The sequence below is a fragment of the Rhinatrema bivittatum genome, chromosome 1 (genome assembly GCF_901001135.1).
Source record: "Rhinatrema bivittatum chromosome 1, aRhiBiv1.1, whole genome shotgun sequence".
Taxonomy (NCBI): Eukaryota; Metazoa; Chordata; class Amphibia; order Gymnophiona; family Rhinatrematidae; genus Rhinatrema; species Rhinatrema bivittatum.
The window spans coordinates 414,376,687-414,397,792 of record NC_042615.1 but is presented as its reverse complement, the minus strand read 5'-3'; the positions used below and the strand labels follow the sequence as shown (position 1 = coordinate 414,397,792).

General features: G+C 44.7%; 1 protein-coding gene across 5 annotated transcripts in view; it reads left to right on the top strand.

The window, feature by feature from the left end:
- Positions 1–334: 334 nt before the first annotated feature.
- PCGF3 (polycomb group ring finger 3) overlaps positions 335–21,106 on the top strand; it is a 533,880-nt gene continuing 513,108 nt past the window's right edge. For 2 of the 5 annotated variants that reach the window (XM_029602687.1, XM_029602668.1), the window contains exon 1: positions 565–1,162. The gene's annotated coding sequence lies outside the window, so the exon portion shown is untranslated. Of the gene's footprint in view, positions 529–563; positions 1,163–21,106 lie in introns of those variants that run through there. The other 3 variants (XM_029602733.1, XM_029602715.1, XM_029602707.1) reach the window with 3 other exon arrangements.

Below are 21,106 nucleotides of genomic sequence, written 5' to 3'. Positions count from 1 at the left end.
CTCGTCTTCCTCCTCGAGCTCCGCTTTCTAGATCTCATAACTTCTTCCTTTCCTCTCCCAACATATCCTCACGCCTTTCTTTCTCTCCTCGTCTACCGGCTAGGAAGTGCCATGTCCTCACTCTAGTTTGCACTAATGACGTAAAATGAAATGATTGCTTTCTTTGGAACCTCCTCAACCCAAACTCCTATTACGATACCTTTCACTCTGAACAGGATGACGTCACAGCGCCACGCTCCCCGGGGTCTGTACTGCGCATGGGCGGCTCAGCTTCCGAGGCGGCTCGTGCGTTTCCGCCTCTTTGTTTTAAACTCCAGCCGGAATCCTCGTTCTGTTTTTTTTTTTAAGTCCTGGAGGGGGGGGGAACTCAGGGGCAGCGACTGCACTCCCCGCGGCGGTGGAGCAACATCAGTACAGCGGTTGGCGCTCACCCCCCCCCTCCCTCCCTCACCAGCTTCTCTCCGTCCGTCCTCCGCCGCCTGGCCGCCGCGACCCCTGGCGCGGAGCGGCGGCGGCTCCGTCTCTCAGGTCAGTGTCTGTCCCTGTGTAGTGGGGAATCCGCGGCTGGGCCCCAGCAATAGAACCCCGCCGACGCCCCCTCCCTCTTTCAAAGCGTGCGGCCCCGGGGGTCTCCGGGCCACTGCGGCGGGGAGGAGATGCCCCCAGCCGGGATACCCATTTGCGCTTAGTCAGGGTGCGAGGGACTCAGCGAGGCGGTTTCACTGCCAGTTCCCGTCTTCCTTCTATTCGGTGAGAGCCGAGGTATTGCTGAGAGGAAAGGAAGAAAGCCATCCAGTGGTCAATGGCTGTCCACCTGCCTGAGAATAACCTGGGAGTCCTAATACTGGGGGTGATATGTCATGAGCCGGCTGCCGGTAACTTTAAGCGGAGAGAGGTCAAGGGAGCCGTCAACCCCTGGGAAGTAGAGAGAGGTCTGGTCGGGGTCGCTAATGGTTATCTTTAGGTTTTTCAGAGAGGCGTTGTGGTTTTATTTGGCCCCTTCTGAGTCTTGCACTTTCCAGGGACTTTTTTTCATCCCTTCAACTTTTTTTTCTGGATTTTGATTACTTATTTCAAGGATATGAAGGAAGATAAGCTGGCAAACAGGTTGCAGCACATACTTTTTTTTAAAGTAGATTACAATACATGAGTTCAATAAAAGGTATCCACAACTTTTTTTTAAACACCTTTACTTCTCTGTGCTTAAATGGACTAACTGAATATAACAAATTTTAAAATTACTTAATTGCAATGAACATATGTAAGAAATACAAAATGTATGGATCCCTTACCTGTTTTATTCCTCATTTTTATGACACACACTATTTTTTTTATACTATTAAATACCTTGGTTTGGTTTTACAGATTGATTTATTTTGGTGTTTGAATAATTGAGTTAAGGAAATAGAAATGAGAGGAAGAGGAAAACTATCACTGTGATATGTTACATAATAAATTATAGTATATAATGAACGATTTGCCCATCCAGCCTGTCCAGTTGTCATCATCTCTACTTCCCTTCCACTTTTGTACATAAGTATACAATCCCATATTTAGAACAACACTAGCTGACTCTCCCCCATGCCTTTTACCCAATTTCTTACCCTGTTCCTATCATTGCCTTCTATACCTGTCCTAAGCATGTTTAAAATCTGTTAGTGTTGGCCTCTGTCATCTTCACTGTCCTTGTCTTCCTTTCTGGTTCTTGTAAATCCCATATTTGATCCAAACGCTATCTCTTACCTCCCAAGTCTGGCTAAAAATCCACAAAACTAGTAAGGCTTTTGCCAAACATCTAGCCACTTGTGATCTTTGATGTTAGGGTAGTAACTGGGATCACTTCATGTGATCACTTTACCCCAGCCTTCATGAACACCTGATGCAGCTATAGCTTTCTTAGACCTCGAATATTGAATACATTACTCAAAGTGGGCTCTCACTAGTGACCTATACAAAAGAAATATTGTTTACCTTTTCCTTCTGATCATACTCGTACAATAGAGCATCTTTTTGCTTTATTACATTGGCTACCTTGAGTTGATCTGAGATGATTATGCTTACAGTTTTCTTGATTGACAGCTTTCAGTTTTTGTCCTTCAAAATGATATAAATAATGCTTGTGTTCTAAATTAATTAAATATAGACTTAGTATATGTTGTAAGTTGTAAAAGCAATGTATAGTTAGTTTTGTTTTGCAGATTTTATCCTGCCTTTACTTTCTGAAATTCAGTGAAAGCTGGGTACAACAAAATTCAAAGTAGATAAAACCCATACTAATATGTCTGTTACTGCTTTCTGAGTTATCGTTACATTTGAGTCTGTTGTGCTAAAGGGTTCTTCACATTTTAGGCTACAAAGGCATTTATTCCATATTTGTCAATGGGGCAAACTTTTTGTGCCTATTGGGAAAATACTTAGTACATTTGTCCCTTAGTGTTTGATTATTTAAAAGCATGAAGGCTAAAGACTAAAGCAGGGACTCTGTGCTGGCACTACAGATTTACTAGAACATTTCTGGTTATTTTGATGTTTAATACTGTTTTAGTAGATCCAGTTTTGTCAAATGTACAGAATTTTCCAAGTAAAAAAACTGGCTGTCTCTTTAGATTAAACTTGTTAATATGGTACTACATTGTGGATTGGTTGAGATTACTAGCTGACTTGCTTCCATTACCATAATACATTTCAGTATTGTATGAGGAAGTGAATAATTTTACAGTCTGCAGGCATTCCAAAACAGAATATTTATTAGTTACATATTAAACGGCATATATTTATTCAAAGCCAGATGTAGTTACCAATAAGATGACCATATACAAAGCATTTAAGCAAAAAAAATTTTTCGTAAAAGTTTTTTGATGAAAGTTCCAGGAGAGAATGGAAATAGTTTGTTTTATATACCATCAATCTGTAGACAATCTAGACTGTGTACAATAAATAAATACAAAATTAAAAATACATAGTCATTTTATTGATAACTTTAGCTATGCGTAATAAATTGCAGTTTCATATACAGCATATAAATATCCTGTTTTGATATTTTTTTGGAGACTGCAAACTCTTTTCAATGGCTTGGCATGCAAGCACTTGCTGAAAATAACCAAGAGCAAGAAGTTATAACTTTGATTATGAACTTTGGAAGAGTTTGCCAAAAGTTCCTTTTTTTTTTTTGGCTGTGTGAAAAACATATTCAGTAAAATAAGAATACTTATCTTTAATTTATCTCACTCTCCTAGATCAGTCAAAACACTTCAAACAGTTGAGAGAGCCAGAAGGAGAGCAAAAGGAGCTGGGGGAATGAGAGGGACAGAAAAGGGGAAAGAGGTGTGTTTTGACAGGGAAAAGGATGTACTCTTTTTGGCATCACTTTCCTAACAGTTGCACCTGGTCAACAATTTGTCACTTTACCTTCTATTGCCTCAGGTACAAACTTACCCCTAGATTCATCAAAATGAGTTAACGCATTGATAACGCCCATGTTAAGAAAAAGGGGCGTGTTTAGGGAAATTTTAGGATTACTGCACCACTGGTAACTTACCGTTTCCTCTCTGTAGTATCGCGCAGCGCGGTAAACTTAGCGCACCCTGCGATAATCCCTATTTTTCACATCTTGCGCTAAGGAGAGAGAGAGAGTGAGAGACTTTGAGACTATCTACAAGGCCCTCATAGTAGTGAAGTATTTATATTTCTATAGGAGGGCCATCTAATAGGGTGAGGTGGTGGTAGTTTAGCATGTAGAGTGAGATGTACGAACAGCACAGTACACCTTGGTGAAGATTTGACATCATTTGGAGTGAAGAAAGTCACAAAGCTGAAATTTTGTACTGTTATCTCACCTTAGCTTGATGGTAGTCAGACTGAGAACTTGGCTTCTAAATGGCAGATGAAATTTAATTTGGATATGTGCAAAATATTGCACATAAGTATAAAAATAATCCTTCTGTATCTTCCTGCTAGATCAGTTCTTACAGAATTATCCCTCTACAGCTGTCAGAGACAGAGGACACATCTCTTTTCACTTGAGAAGACATAGTTGGCTGCAAGGGAGGTGTAGCCTCAGGCAGTTGCTAGTAGTCTGTCTCCAGCAGTTGTGTGCCCTATTGAGGACAACTACTAATGAACTCTTAGGGGCCTGGTTGAGCCTACTGGCTCCTGGGACAACAGTTCTTAGGGATTGCTTCTCCCAGTAGAAGTCCCCTCCCAGAAGAAAAAAACAAACTTAATTCTATTTGAGTTTTTACCTTGGCCTTGATCCTCTTAGGGGTCTGGCAGGGGGTTCCCATTTTTCTTAGGAAAGAGGACCTGTTGGGAATAGCAGAGTGGAGCTGGAGCCTCTCTCCCGCCTGACCCGGTTTCCCTCTGGCTTTTGCTTTTGGGCATAAAGTTTGTATAAAAGAAAGAAGGAGGTGAAAGAGGAAGTGCTGTGATGTTCCAGCCCTGAGCACAGCTATCTGGCTTGGATATGATGGTAATGCCTCTTTACCCAATGGGAAATGGGAAAATTGGGGTTGTGATTCAGGGGAAGTGTTTCTGCCTGCTCCGCAGCAGGAGGGGAAGCCATGGTAGCTCACTTAGGGTAAAGCCATCCCCTTTCATATTTCCGGCAAAGTCCCACTTTTTTTTAAACTTTTTATTTAAACAGTTTTTAGGCATAACAAATACTATCAACATACAAATTCCATTGGCGTTACAGAAAAAAAACCCCACAGGCCATAAAGCATTCTTTTCACACTTTGAACAAGGATTGCTTAATAGGCACATAGTGATGCCCCATTAAAGCTTAAAATATTTTACGTAAGGCCCCCCCCCATGTGTGCTGAAGCTTGAAGTTCAATGTCAGTAATATCCTGAACTTGGGGCAAATGTACCACTTGAGTGGAGGTGCCAAAAAAAAAATTATGGCAGCCACAGAAGCCACAGGTGTGCAGCCTGTGGCACGAGATGGCTCCCTACAGTAGCAGGCTTCCTCTGTCCCATTTGCAGTTGGTACATGGAGCAAGCAACGCAGGAGGTTGTTGCCATGATCTCCTTTTGGGAGGTGCAGGGAGAAACTAAGAGGGGCAGCTGTGGGAACAGGTCTGGGCTTAGTCTTGTCAGAGGCAGATAGCCTCCAGATCTTGCATAGATTCATTCCCTTCAGATTCCTGTTCAGCAGGGAAACTGGATACTAAAACCTGTTCTGTGTTGGATATAGCCCCGCATGATTCTCAAGGGAATCCCTTGCTTTACCATTAGAAGCTTTTTCTCTTGAATTTGTGCTGCTTATGCATCAGGCATTCTGTGCTATGCAAAAGCTTGATATGGAGCCTGTTCCCCTTTTGCCCAGCCCTTATCATTTTGGAGATTGCAGGGAACCCCCTCAAAAGTGGCCTAGAACCATCCTAAAGATTTCAGGCTTCTCTGTTTAGATTTTTACACAGGAATCATTTGAAGGCTGCCTGTCAAAGGAAGATTCTGATGATTTTATCCTCTTAGATTCTCCTGAAGAAGGGGAATGTTCCTCTGAAAAGCAAGTGCCCTCTGTAGTGAGGTTGTTTTGTAGAGAGCTATCTGCTTTGATTACCAATGATTTGGCTGCACTTAAGATTTCTGGGGCCAAGGGGGAAGGACAAGGTGGAAGAGGACCCATCCTACAAGGAATCTGGGTGCCCACAGAGGCCTTTGTTTTGCACCCAGCTTAAAGAAGCATGGTATTAATTGTGAATGGGACTCTCTCCGGGGGGAATTAAAGGGTGACACTTATTGCCCGCCCCCCCCCCCCAAAAAAAAAAATCAAGCAGATATTGGAGTGGATTTTTTGTCACAGGTACTACATCTCTTGGATTCCTGGAGGAATTTACATGTGGAAGGTAAGGAATTTTCATTTTACTCATATGTTCCATGTATACTCCAGACTGGATAATATCCTTATTTCGGAAGCGTGGTTTGATAAGATTGTAGCCAGTGATAAAGTTGATGTCCCCTATTCAGATCATTCTATATCATTCCAAGTACAATTAGCAGATAAAGGAAGTAGGAGAGTGCAATGGAGAATTTATTTATTTTTATATACCGACATTCGATCTGAGATATCACATCTGTTTACATTCAGGTACTGTAGGTATTTCCCTATCCCCAGAGGGCTTACAATCTAAGTTTGTACCTGAGGTAATGGAGAATGTCATCCATGACAAAGATTTAAAATTGTTTTTGAATTAGACTTTAATGGCCACCGCAAACTGGACAAAGACTACTGTGCTTGCTGGAACAATTTTTTCGAGCAGATGCCATCAGCTATGCAAAATACTCTACTTACCACTGGCTGTACTTTGGACTGGTGACCGGGTTAGCCTGCTCTTTATCTTATTGAGTCTTACTATTTGAGTTTGCCTACTTATGGGTTGAATACTGCCCTAGTCTCCTGGGTGGGATGGGGGGGGGGGAACGGAACTGGGGGGCGGAAGGAGGGATGGTTGTATGGCTGTGTGTCTGGTGTATGGGTTTGAGTGGGGGTTTGCATAAGAAAGAATACAGAGTTTGTGTTAATGACAGTGCCTTTTTGTGTTTTTTGCAATGTCCTTCAGAGGGTTGAACTTAAAATGGAATGTTTTGTGTCATTTTATGTACCTACTCTGGAGGTCCTACATATGGCCCAGCTGCTCTGGGAGTGTTGTTGTTTATGCTGCTACTGTTGTCCAAACTCTGATAGTTTAATAAAAATTATTGTGATAAAAAATTTTTTTTTTGAGATAAATGGAAAGAATATCAGCAAGAGAATGGTACCCCAGATATTGATGCCATGACATATTGGAATGCAGTGAAAGTCCTCAGAGGACATTTATTTATTTATTTAATGTTTTTTTAATACCAGTATTCGTCGTAACATCATATCGGTTTACATGTAACTTGTAACAAAAAGGGAAAATTATATTGAACAGGTCGAAGGCAAACTTGGAGAAGGGGTGAAGAAGGAAGTTATCAAAACATTAGAAGAATCAAACATTGCAGATTAATATTTACACGTAGACCCAGATATTGCAGTTAATATTTACAAGAAGGGGGGGGGGGGCAGCTATGGATGCTGGCATAATGGGGGAAGGGGGGTTAAGGGGGATTGAGGAGGGCACAAAGGTTATTCAGGGAAGGTAAAGAAAAGCATTAGTGCTGTTTTGGACCTTACACATAAAATAATGCAAATCAAAAGGAAGCATGTAAATTTAATGGACCCTAGGCTAAGACATGAATTGTGCATTCTATGGGCAGAACTGAATGCTCAATCAAGACATTAAGATTCTGGCAGTGCTTCTTGCAAATTGGGTTAATAAAGTCTTGCAAACAAACCATTGTGTCTTCAGATCAGTCTGGTTTTATTAGAGGCCGTCTTTCCTATGCTAATCTTTTAAAGGCAATTTTGACAATTTAAGGTCAGGATGATTGGAATAGCGGGGGTAAATCGGTTAGCTTAGACTCAGAAAAAGTGTTCATCAGCATGGAGTGGACATATTTATGTGGATTTTGGAAAAATGTGGGTTTTGAGAAAATTTATTGAGTTGGGCTAAGTTACTATGAGCAATTTGTTGTATTGGGGTACCAGACAGGGATGTTCTTTATCACCTTTATTGTATGTTCTATCCTTGGAACCAATGGCTAATAAATTGCACAGAAAGAATAGCTTTGAGGGCCTCCATTGTATGCAAATCTATCTCATGCATATTCATTTTGGATATCCTGAAAATCTGGCCTGTTTGTGGCTCTCGAGGACTGGAGTTGGCCACTCCTGGTCTAGACCCTGGAGAATGGGGAACTCAGCTAGGAGGTACTTTAGGTGATAGTAAGCAAAAGTGGGCCACTGTCAGGATTTAATGATAACACAAGCAAATACCAAAGTGGATAGATTCGTCAGCTGATGGAAGGAACTAGGTTCCAGCAGAATAGACGACCTGATAAAATCTTGGCCAAAGGATATCCTCCTATATGCATTCCTACCCTGGCCTCTGATGGGCAAGAGGCTGATGAGAATAGATCATTGTCCTGCTCTCATAATTCTGATAAATTTGTATTGGCTGAGGAGACCATGATATGCAGGTCTGATAAGGCTACTGATGGAAGCTCCTTTGTCTTCCCAGTACGCATGGGTCATGGCAGGGTCCAATACTAGTCTGATGCGAGGTCATGGAAAGTGTGTCGCAGATCCAGCTGCTGTTTCTTCATCAGTTTGGACAGGAGTTAGCTGATTTCTCCTTCATTGGGTATGACAGGAAGCTACTCTTGCTTTCTTCTCCTTTTCCTGGTCCAGTGGGAGGTGGTTTCCTTTTCTTTCACCCAGATCAGAATGAGATATCACCAACTGTTCATATGGGCCCAGCAGGATGTCAACTTTATCTTCCTCTGCCTGGCCTGGCAATGAGGCTGCTGATGCTCTCTTTCTCCATGGGGCTTGGATATTAAAGCAGGAGCATGAGGTGAGTGCTGTATAGGTCCATTGCAGACCTCCACTGCTGCTGCCTCATCTTCTTCAGCTCCTCAATGTTTCTTGCCCTCATCTGCTACTGGTAAAGTGGGAGGGAGTCTCTGGATTGAACTGAAGGCTTTTATGCTGGCAGGTAGCCAGGAGGAGTGGGAAATGTGCTGGGCAGAAAGGCCTTGGGAGATATGGAGTCAGGAGTCTGCTGGGTAGGAATGGGTGGTGGAAAGGAGGTTGGGTAGGGAGAGGTAGAGGAAGGGAGGGGTTGGGGGATGCTGGGCAGGGAGGAGAGATGGAGGTATGGAGCCTGCTGGATTGGGGGAAAGGGGAAGGTCAGGGGATGCTAAGCAGGAAGGGGTGGGAAAGAGATGATCAGAGGTATGCTGGGTAGGGAAGGGCAGGAAAAGTTGAGCAGGGCAGAGAGGAGGCTCGGGGAAGAGGATGCAGAGGTGGGGGTGTCAGAATTGTTGGACAGGGATATGAGCATGTGAAGGGATGATTGTGGAGTTGGAAGAAGTGAGGGGTGATGGGGACATGGAGGGGACGGGGTACAAGAGCCATAATATGTCAGTTTTGAGAATATGCATTTCTTCTATCTTTGAACTTTGCTTAGTGTAGGAGGAAACATTTCTGTTTCTAGTTCTCAAGTTTTGCACTGCGTGCAGAAGGTCTTGGCGTTTCCATTCTAGTTTTTGTTTCCGCATTTGTAATTTGTGGTATTTTATTCTGTATTAGGTGAAAGTAGGTCTGTCTATCTGTATCTGTCTTATTTTATTTTCTCAATATGATATGCTGATTCAGTATGGTAACTTTGATAAACATGTAGAGAGTGGGTTTTTTCCCCCCAGGTTTTGTATTTTACAATGCACCTTGAAGGAGAAGGGAGTTTGTGATGCTGTTATTGAGATGATAAAAAAAAAAAAATGAAACCAGAATCCGAATATCTTTTTTGTATGTTGAGTTGTACAGGGATATGTCTTAGTTCTACTCTTGTCTCATTGTTAGGAAGTGGAAGATTCCTGTGGATGCAGAGTATATGTTTATATTTAGTCCAATGATGGTCAGGTGTTCAGTGTGCCATGTGAGTGTCATCTCTCAAGTGTGTCCTGATAGAAAAAAGATTGAGAACCACTGCACTAGAGCTCAAACTCTATCTTGAGCAGAGGTGGTGGTGGTGAACCCAGAAGATGTTTGTAGGACAGCTACCTAGTCCTCCTTGCATTCCTTTACTAAAAGTTACAGATTGGACCTATAGGCCAAGGCAGATGCTGCCTTATCACGGAAACGTGGTTCACGGATTCACATGATTGGGATAAGGAAGGACAGAGATGACAGAAAAGGGGGAGGAGTGGCTCTTTATGTCAAAAACAATATCCAAGCATCCGAGCTGCAGGGAAAATGGGGCAAAGAAGAAGCTTTATGGACGTCCTAAAAAAAAGTTGATGGGGCATCTGTTTTTATTGGCATGGTTTACAGGCCTCCAAATCAAATAGAAGTACTAGACAGAGATCTGATTGAAAACATCCAATAGATGAGTAAGAAGGGCAAAGTGGTGATTGTTGGATATTTTAATCTACCAGATGTAAACTGGAGAATCACTTCTGCGAATCTAACAGTAATAGAGAGATAGTGGATGCCCTGCAAGTGGCTCTGTTCAAACAAATGGTAATGGAGCCGACGAAGGAGGGAGCTACATTCGATTTAGTGCTCACTAATGGAAATAATGTCTCTAATGTTGGGGTGGGTGCCCACCTCAGCACCAGTGATCATCAAACGGTATAGTTTCATATCACTAATACGTTACAGAGAAGTGGCACAAAGACCAGGGTTTTGTGTTTCAAAAACAGACTTTGTTGAAATGGGGAAGTACCTAAAGGAAGAACTAGAAGGATGGGAGAAAATGAGAGATGTGGAACAACAGTGGGCCAAACTAAAAGGAGCAATAATTGAAGCGACTAATATACATGTAAGAAAAATAAAGAAAAGCAAGAAAAGAATGAAACCTATCTGGTTCACAAAGGAGGTGGCTGATAAACTAAAAGATAAAAGAACAGCATTTAAGAAATAAAAAAGATCCCAAAGGGAGGATCACAAGGAAGAATATCTGATAAAATTGAGGGAGACAAAGAAAGTAATCAAGAAAGCGAGAAGTCAAGCGGAAGAAAGGATTGCCAAAGAGGTAAAGTGAGGTGACAACACTTTTTTCAGATACATCAATGAAAGGAAAAAGTCCAAAGTGGTATAGTGAAATTGAAAGGTGAAAAGGATCAATGGGTGGTGACAAATAAAGAAATGGCAGTAATTTTAAATGAATACTTCAGTTCGGTGTTCACTAAAGAAGACCCCGGAGAAGGACCGTTGCTAGTTAACAAGAAACTGGAGGGGAGTGGAATGGATGAAACTTCATTTACGGAAGAGAATGTATGGGAAGAGCTAGGAAAACTGAAAGTGGAGAAAACCATGGGGCCTGATGATGTTAATCCCAGGAAACTGAAGGAGCTCAGAGATGTGCTGGCGGCTCCGCTGTGTGACCTGTTCAATAGATCCCTGGAAATGGGAGTGGTGCCGAGTGATTGGAGAAGAGCGACGTTGGTCCCTCTTCACAAGATGTGGGTGCAGAGAGGAGGCTGGTAACTACAGTGACTAAGGAATTGGATCAAGGAAGAGCACTTGATGTCATCTACTTGGATTCTAGCAAACTTTTGATATGGTTCCGCACAGGAGGCATAAAACGAGAAGCATGGGAGTGAGTGCCAAGGTGGTGGCATGGATAGCAAACTGGTTGAAGGACAGAAGACAATATGTGATGGTAAATGGAACTTACTTGGAAGAGAGAGCAGTGATGAGCGGAGTGCCGCAAGGGTCGGTGTTGGGACCGGTCCTGTTCAATATCTTCGTGAGCGACATCGCGATGGGATAGAAGGTAAGGTTTGTCTATTTGCAGATGATCTGCAATAGAGTGGACACGCCGGAAGGAGTGGAGAGAATGAGACTGGATTTAAGGAAGCTGGAAGACTGGTCGAAGAAATGGCAGCTGAGATTCAATGCCAAGAAGTGCAGAGTCATGCATATGGGGTGTGGAAATTCGAAAGAAATGTATTTGATGGGGGGTGAAGGGCTGATGTGCACAGAGCAGAAGAGAGAACTTGGGGTGATAGTGTCTAAAGATCTGAAGTCAGTGAAACAATGCGACAAGGCGATAGCTAAAGCCAGAAGAATGCTGGGCTGCATAGAGAGAGAGGAATAACGAGTAAGAAAAGGGACGTGATTATCCCCTTGTACAGGTCCTTGGTGAGGCCTCACCTGTAGTACTGTGTTCCGTTCTGGAGACCGTATCTCAGAAGGGACAGAGATAGGATGGAGGCGGTCCAGAGAAAGGTGATCAAAAAGGTTGAGGGCCTTCATCGAATGACTTATGAGGAGAGATTGAAGAATCTAAATATGTATACCCTGGAAGAAAGGAGGAACAGGGGTGATATGATACAGTCTTTCAGATACTTGAAAGGTTTTAATGATCCAAAGTCAACAACAAACATTTTCCGTTGGGGAAAAAAATCAGCAGAACCAGGGGTCATGATTTAAAACTCCAGGGAGGAAGACTCAGAACCAATGTCGTGAAATATTTCTTCACGGAGAGGGTTGTGGATGCCTGGAACGCCCTTCTGGAAGAAGTGGTGAAGGCCAAAACTGTGAAGGATTTCAAAAAGGCATGGGATAAAAACTGTGGATCCATAAAGTCTTGAGGATGTGAATGAAATGAAGACAAGAGGCATGGGGGTGGCTTACGGGAATGATGGCTACTACCCTTATTCAATAAACATACACACGGTTAATGCGACTCTAACTTTGCTCAATGCTTCAACGGCAAGAGGAAATGTGGGAAAAAGGATCTGCATTCACAAATAAGCGTGGGAGTAGCTTGCTTGTTATGGCAGTTACTACCCCAAACCAAATTAGCCTGATACTTCACTTTCAATGCATATCCAAGCAGCTCTCTGCTTCAATGGCAGGGGGGATGAAGAAAAGAGGATTTTTATTCAAACAACCAACCAAGGACTAAATTGCACAGGCTGGGCAAACAAATAAGTGTGGGAGTAGCTTCTTATTGCGGCGGTTACTACCCTGAACCAATCAAGCCTGATACTTCACTTTGAAATCATATACAGTGCAGCTCACTGCTTCAACGACAGGGGGGAATGAAGAAAAAAAGGGTTTATAATCAGACAACCAACCAAATAAGCGTGGGGAGTAGCTTGCTTATTTCGGCGGTTACTACCCCTAACCAATTAGGCTTGATACTTCACATTGCAGCTCCAGCACTACTCTCTTCATCACTTGGCGGGGGTGGAAGGAAATTAGAACCAAAAAGTTACTAAAAAGGGCCCTGACCTCCGTGGTCAGAGTAACAGATAAGTATGAGAAAAATAACTATGAAAGCTTGCTGGGCAGACTGGATGGGCCATTTGGTCTTCTGCCGTCATTTCTATGTTTCTATGTAACGTCCTTGGAGCAGCACTGTCTTCCTCCTACCTAGATGAGTAGCAGCTTCGGTATTTCCCATATGTAAAGACTGGTGTAGCAGGAAGATACGTTGGGTGACATTTAATCCTACCTGCTAATTTCCTTTCTTTGAGTCCTGCTAGACCAGTCCAAGACCCACCTGGGAATGCTTTTGCTATCCCTGGGAGTAATAGGAATTAGATTTACTTTATCAGGTTTCAGGTACATGCGACCTGGGTTGACCACTGTGAAAAAAAAAATTATAAACCAATTGAATAAGAAAACACATAGTGAATCAGGGGATTCTCTCTTGTCTCCTTTGTGCTATTTCAAATTTGGGTAGGACAGTTGTCCTTTTTATTGGCAAGGTTACTGTCTGCTGCCTAAGGCCATGCGTCTTATAGCTGGACATGCCACAAGGGAAAAGAGGTATGTTCTCTGTTTTCGGCGGAGGATATTAACAGGTAAGATTAAATTTCAGTTTGTTTGGTACACAATGCTGGGTTCAGTATTGAGTTACCATCCAAGAAAAGGAACTTGGTGTCGTGGACAATACGTTGAGATCTTGAGCTCAGTGTGCTGCAGCAGTTAAAACAACAAATAGAATGTTAGGAATTATTTGGCAGGGAATGGAGAACAAAACTGAGGATATCGTAATGCCACTGTATAGAATGATTTTAATGTGAGTGAGATACTGTGCTCTACTATCTACAGTGAAATCTAAAGCAAATATTACATTTACTTTTTCTGTGATAGCTTTATCCTCCCTTAGTGCCCCTTTCACTTCCAGTTTTCTAGTGGTTCAAAAGACTTCCTCAGTCTTCTTGCTTTTGATATACTTGGCATTTTTTAAAATATTCTTTCTTGAGAGAAAAGGCTTATGAGAGATGGCTGTGTGCCTCTAACTTTGTCCTAGCCATATTCAAATTTTCAGGACTTGCTAGGTGGGTTACTGATGACTGTGATGGTGTCATTTCGAATCCATAATGTACATGTGAGCGCTTCCTGGAAAGTAGGCTGACATGCCCATGTGTGCACAGAAACAGCAGTATAGTGGCAATAAACAGACAGTTGCTGACTCAGGATGTATGCATAGTAATGACCCTGAAAGCACAGGAATATCCTGTGTCACACTCATTAGACATGCCCCTGCCTCTGTGAGCTGCCTAGGGTCTAGCAATTTAGCATGGTAGTGCCTGCCCAGTATCCTGTGAGACAGAACAGCCAAGCAAGGAGCAGCACAGAGGAGAGACATGCTCTGCTATGCCAAAAGTAAGGACACTTTGAGCCATGGTGTCTACATGCGGAGGCTGAATCAGCCCATCATTTTGTGACTAGCGCTTTTGGCTAGTTTTATTTTCTGTCTTCTCTCTGGCAGTTAGATTGCATTATGATCATTATTGCCAGGTGGCACCACCATTGTTACCTTTTGCATCAGGTCTTGCATTCCACTGAAAACTAGATATAAAGTAGCTCCTGTCTTGTTGGTTCCAGCTTAATGGATTCAAAAGGAGAGATGGTGTAAAGTTAGTCCCAAATGAGAAAACATGCTTTAAAAAATGCATCCAAAAGTAAGTCCAGTGAAGAAACCAAATTTATGCCATCATACATATCATTCTATTTATTTTATTTATTTATTTATAGTTTTTTATATACCGCCGCTCATCAAAGATATCACGTCGGTGTACAATGAACAGGAACTATTCTAATTATTGAAGTATTTAAAGTAGGCAAATTCACTTAGATATGTTCCCAACACATATGTGTTTCCCATGTAGCTCTGCCTCTGGAGGGACAGGACACTCTCACCGTGAAATATCAAAATTTAAACAGTGCTTCAGCAAAACAGAATGATATGGTTCCAGGACCAGCTGCTCCAAGAAGCAGTCATATAGAGTATTAGAAACTTTATCTCTATAGTAGGCCCTGATGAAATATTCACTTAATCTATATTAAGATAATTAAAACCTCCAATTATTCATTTTCACCTTTAATGACTTGTCTAATCTGTTAGCATTTCAACTATCCCATCATCCTAGTCAAGGGATCTGTTAGGTCACCTCTTCTGTTATACTCTTCCTTGTTATGCATGTAATTTTCTATCCATAGAGATTCTGTAGTGCAGTTTTCCTGAAGAATGTCTTATTGGATCCTGCCATTCTTGCCATATAATGTCACTCCACCACTGGTTCGATATGTCTTGTCATTTTGATATATTCTTTCCCTCTGGTATCAGTTTTATTGGTTCTTTTTCCACCTGGTATCTGAAATGCCTATTGTCTATATTTTCATTTAGACAAACTCCACTCTTTTTTGTTTTTTTGACTTATTGTATTTGCTTTGCAGGTTGTTAATACAAACAAAAATACACTTTGAAATTTCTGTAATGCCAGAAGTCAAACAAATAAGTTGGAAGAGTTAGTGTATAGCAGTGAATGATGAGATAGACATAAGCGGCATCTGAGTCCAGGTGGACGGAGGATAACTAATGGGACAGTGCTATACCAGAGTACAAATTATATCTCATTCATAGGGAGAATCAAATTGGTGGGAGCGTGGCGCTTTGTTTGGGATGGCATGAAGTCCAACAGGATAAAGATCATACAAAAGACTAAATGCACAGTAGAATCTTTTATGGGTAGAAATCCCATGTGTGTTGGGGAAGAGTATAGTGATAAGGGTATACTGCTGTCCACCTGGCCAAAACGATGAGACATGATGAAAAGTTAACCAATTTGGCAATGCTATAATGGGAGATTTCAATTACCCTAATATTGACTGAATAAATGTAACAGGAGAAGAGTTTTTGAATGGAATGAGGAACCAACGCGAGAAGATGCTATTTTAGATCTAATTCTTAGTGGAACACAGGATTTGGTGAGAGAGGTAACAGTGGTGGGTCCACCTGACAATAGTGATTGTAACATGATGAAATTTAAACTGATGACTGAAAGGGGGACAATATGTAAATCTACAGCTCAAACACTAAACTTTCAAAAGGAAACCTTTGATAAAATGAAGAAAATAGAAAAAAAGGAAAGGTGCAGCTGCAAAGGTTGAGAATGTACAACAGGTGTGGATATTTCCTAGCATGTAGACAGATGGACTCAGGACCAGTAGGTCATGCTTCCCTTCCAGCAGATGGAGATGGAGCAAGCTGACATCACAGTATATATACTCTTGCAGTGATGCCAGCCTGCCAGTATTCTCAGTCTCCTGCAGATGGTGGATGTGCATCTCCCTGTGGGGATTGCTTCAGATTTTGGAAGGAGAGTTTAAAATTACATGAGGAAAAGCTCCGTTCCCTGTACGTACCCGGATCAGTCCAGACTGTGGGTTGAGCCTCCTGTCCAGCAGATGGAGACAGACCAAAACTGAAAGGGTATGCTATATCAGGACAGAACCTACCCTGCAGCCCTTCAGTATTGGTCTGTCTCCAGCAGATGCGACAGCTCACCCTGCGGTTCCCTGATCTTTACTAGTTAGCCCTTTCTCTGTGGGTTATCGTCCTCCTCTCTTTATCAGGATCAAGCAAGTACTATTATTTTGTCTGTTAATCAGAGAATTATTATTATTATTTTTTTTCTTCACAGGAGACAGCACTGTCTCCCTGCTCTTGCGGGGCCTAGAGGGGCTTACCCCTTGCGTTACGTAGCCTAGGCCCCTTTCCCAATGATCCTACTGTGGGGTGAAACTGGTGGTCCAGTCACTCCCCCCCCCTAACTGGGTGCCTTTGCTCCGGGGCGTCTCTTTCCCCAGCAGTGCCTTCAGGGATGTGCCATTCCCCTGTGTGAAGTAAAAAAAAAAAAAAAAAAAGCCTACTTTTAAATTCCTGGCACTTTATTTCTATTAGTTGGCAGCCGAGAATATTTTGGTGAGGAGCGAGCAGGGTTTGATCTGCTGCACCTGCTCCTCTCGTCAGCACAGCCCAGTTGATTTCTCCCTGCTCGCGGTTTCTCTTCACAGAGTATGCTGCGTTCTCACTGCTGCCTCGTTCGTGGAGAGCCCTCGTCGTGCCTTTTGCGTGAGGGACTTTGCTCTGGATGTCTGCCGGGTGGGGAGGGCCCCCTCCCCGGCAGCGACTAAGATTCAAACCCGGGGTCGATCCTCCCCCCGCATGGCCAGGCTGTTCCCGGGTCGGCAAACCGCGGGAATTGTGGCCATCTTGGGAGTCTCAGCAGCCCCCGATTCGGGGCTGCAGGAGGGAGAGGATTCAATTTTGTTGGGTGTCGTGTCCGTGTCCCCCCCCCCCCCCCCCGATTTAAGCCCCGTGTGGCCCCAGGATGTGGTCCCTGACCTCCCCTCCGGCAAGTCCAGGCCACATTTTTCCTCTGAGTTTGTGCTTTTAATGCACAAATCTTATTTGGCCAGCTTGCAGGAGGAGGAGGACCCTCCCTCAGGTCCTCTCCCTTCCAAGATTCCTCGGATACCCCCTCCCCTCGCCCCCGTAGCTCCAGATCCACAGGGGTATGGGTGGTGCCCCTCCTCCCCACCCTGGACCCACCGGCTTCTCTGGTGGCTCCGGTCCAGGATCCAGATGCAGATTTGGCAGAGACGCCTGCCCCCTAGAAGGGGATGACCCCCGGGTGCTATGCTTATTTCAGAGGGAAGAACTGAAGCCCCTCATTCCCTTTGTTCATCAGGAGCTAGGGATCGAGGGGCCCACGGCGGATACTCTTACTGCCGCGCTGCCTGCGCATATGGACCCAGTCCTGGCGGGACTTAGGGCTCCCGCCTGCGCTTTTCCTTTCCATCCTATGCACAAGTTGCTGCTTCTCTGGGAATGGGAAGCTCCCGAAGCGGGGCTTCGCGTAGGGAGAGCCATGGACAAGCTCTATCCTCTCCCTGAGGACTGTCTAGAAATGCTGAAAATTCCCACGGTGGATTCTTCAGTCTCCGCTGTTACCAAGCACACCACCAACCCAGTGGTGGGAGCCACGGACCTGAAGGATGTGCAGGATCGCAAGCTTGAATTCCATCTCAAACGTATCTTCGAAGTTCTGGCCCTGGGAGTTCGAGCGATGATCTGCAGCAGTCTGCATGCAGTCTCATGCAAGCCTTAGGTGGGTCCAACAATTACTCAGCACCCAGGACCTCCCGTCTGCAGAGGCGGAGCAGGCTGAACGGTTGGAAGGCACCATAGCATATGGGGCGGATGCTCTGTATGACCTCCTCCGCGTCCAGGCAAAGGTGATGGTTTCGGCGATCTCGGCCAGACGACTCCTCTGGTTACGCACTTGGTCGGCGGATCCGTCTTCCAAGTCTCGATTGGGCACTCTGCCTTTTAAGGGTAAGTTGCTCTTCGGCGAGGACCTTGAGCAGCTTATTAATTCCTTGGGTGAGAACAAGGTTCATAAGGTGCCTGAAGACCATCCGAAACAGTCAAGAGCTTTTGTTCCTTCTCATTCCCACTTCAGGGGCCAGCATAGATATAATGTTCGGGCGCGAGGTGCCTCGACTAGAGGTTATCCCTCCAGATCATAATCTTGGTTTCAGTCCTTTTGAGGCCGCTGGTCCTTCCGAGATGGGGCTCCTCAGTGCTCCATGCCCAGGCCGGCTTCCCAATGAGATTTGGCTGGCTCATTCCTCCGTTCCCAACCTCTGTAGTCGTCTCTCTCTGTTTTACAAGGAATGGGCCAAAATTACGTCAGGCTAGTGGGTCCTCGAGATTATAAGAAATGGTTACGCTTTAGAATTTGCTCGATCTGCTGGATCTGCACGTAGTTTCTCCTTGCGGACGTCTGAAGCGGGCTGCTGTGGATTAAACTCTCACCAGGCTCCAGGGACTGGGGGCCATTGTCCCAGTCCCGGTGGATGAACTTGGCACCGGCCAGTTTTCCATTTACTTCGTAGTGCCGAAAAAGGACAATTCCTTCCGTCCCATTTTGGACCTCAAGAGTCAACAGGGCCCTCAAGGTGCCACGTTTTCGGATGGAGACCCTGAGGGCGGTGATAGCGGCTGTTCACTCTGGCGAATATCTGGCCTCTCTTGACTTGACGGAGGCTTACTTACACATCCCGATTCGTCATGAGCATCAGAGGTACCTTCGCTTCCACATCCTGGACCAGCATTTTCAGTTCCGGGCGCTGCCATTCGGCCTAGCCACCGTGCCGCGCACTTTCACCAAAGTTATGGTGGTGGTGGCGGCTGCCCTCTGACGAGAAGGAGTCCTGGTCCATCCTTACCTGGACGACTGGCTCGTGCGGGCCAAGTCGGAGATTCTCTGTCAACAGGCAGTCGAACGGGTCCTTGGTCTCCTTACCTTACTCGGGTGGATAGTCAATTTCCCCCAAAGCAACTTACAGCCGTCCCAGGTGTTGGAATTTCTGGGGGCACGCTTCAATACCAGGGTCGGCAAGGTGTTCCTGCCACATGCTCAGGCCCTCAAGCTTATGGATCAAGTGAGTAACCTTCTCTTGCTCCCGCTTCCTATGGTGTGGGACTACCTCTAGGTGATGGGGACCATGGCTTCCACCATCGACCTGGTTTCCTGGGCTTTTGCGTATTTGCGACCATTACAGAGAGCTTTGCTATCCCGCTGGCATACGGTATCTGAACAGTTTCAGACGATTCTCCCGCTTTCGGACTCTACCGTCACCAACATACAGTGGTGGCTATCGCTGCCGCACCTTCTGAGGGGGATGCCCCTTCAGACTCCACAGTGGATTATAGTCACGATGGATGCCAGTCTTTCTGGCTGAGGAAAGTTCTGCTAGTCACAGACCACGCAGAGATACTGGTTACCAGTCCAATCCCGCTGGCACATAAATCGCCTGGAGGCCCGGGCGGTCCGTCTGGCTCTCCAAGTTTTTCTCCCTCTACTCCGCGGCAAGGCAGTAAGAGTTCTTTCCGACAACTCCACCACGGTAGCTTATATCAATCGCCAAGGGGGCACCTGGAGTCGCCTGGTGGCCCTGGAAGCCAGTCGGCTCTTTGCCTGGGCGGAGCGTCACCTAGAGTACCTCGCAGCCTCCCACATAGTGGGCAAGGAGAATGTGCAAGCCGATTTCCTGAGTCGCCAGCGTCTTGATCCGGGCGAGTGGGAGCTCTCGGACGGAGCGATGGATCTGATCATCAGCAGGTGGGGTCCCCCTCACTTAGACCTCATGGCAACCTTGAGCAATGCCAAAGCCAACAGATTCTTCAGCCGCTGGAGGGAGTGGATGCTCTGGCTCTCCCCTGGCCCCACGACGTCCTCCTGTACGCGTTTCCTCCCTGGCCTCTCGTGGGCAAAGTTCTCCGAAGAATAAACTTCACAAAGGGCCGGTCATCCTGGTGGCTCCTGAATGGCCCCACAGACCGTGGTTCGTGGATCTGGTAAACCTGGCGATGGATGGGCCCCTTCATCTCGACCATCTTCTGCGCCTGCTCCGGCAGGGTCCCGTATCTTTTGACTAAACAGATCGCTTTTGTCTAGCGGCCTGGCTTTTGAACGGAGTTGGGTATATTATTATTATTTTATTTTTGCTAAAGCTTATTGCTACATACGAGACTAAAGAGAGACCCCTGTGGCAGAGAATATCATGGCATGCTGGGCATGCTCAGTGGCCTCACAGGGCCAGTCAAAAGTTTCTAGAAACTTTGACAGAAAGTTTTCCCGCACTAGTGCTCCGTCAGTGAAGTCACCCATATGTGAGGACTACATCCTGCTGTCCTGGGATAACACCTATTACAAGGTAAGCAATTTTGCTTTATAACAGTTTCCACAATTTTTCCCGGCACTGAAGTCAGGTCACTGGTCTATAGTTTTCTGGATCACCCCTGGAGCTGTTTTTAAATATCAGGGTTACATTGGCCACCTTACAGTCTTCGGGTACAATGGATGATTTTAATGATAGGTTACAAATTAAGTGTGATAGGTCTGAAATTTCATGGTGTTCTTTCAGAATCCTGGGGGTATACCATTTGGTCCAGATTTACTACTCTTCAGTTTATCAATCTGGCCTAGTACATCTTCCAGGTTCAACATGATTTCGTTGCGTTCATCTGAATTGTCACCCATGAAAACCGTCTCCAGAATGGGTATCTCCCCAACATCCTCTTCAGTAAACACCGAAGCAAAGAATTTGTTTAGTTTTTTCGCAATGGCCTTATTTTCTTTAAGTGCCCCTTTAACCCCTCGATCATCTAACGGTCCAACTGACTCCCTCACAGGCTTTCTG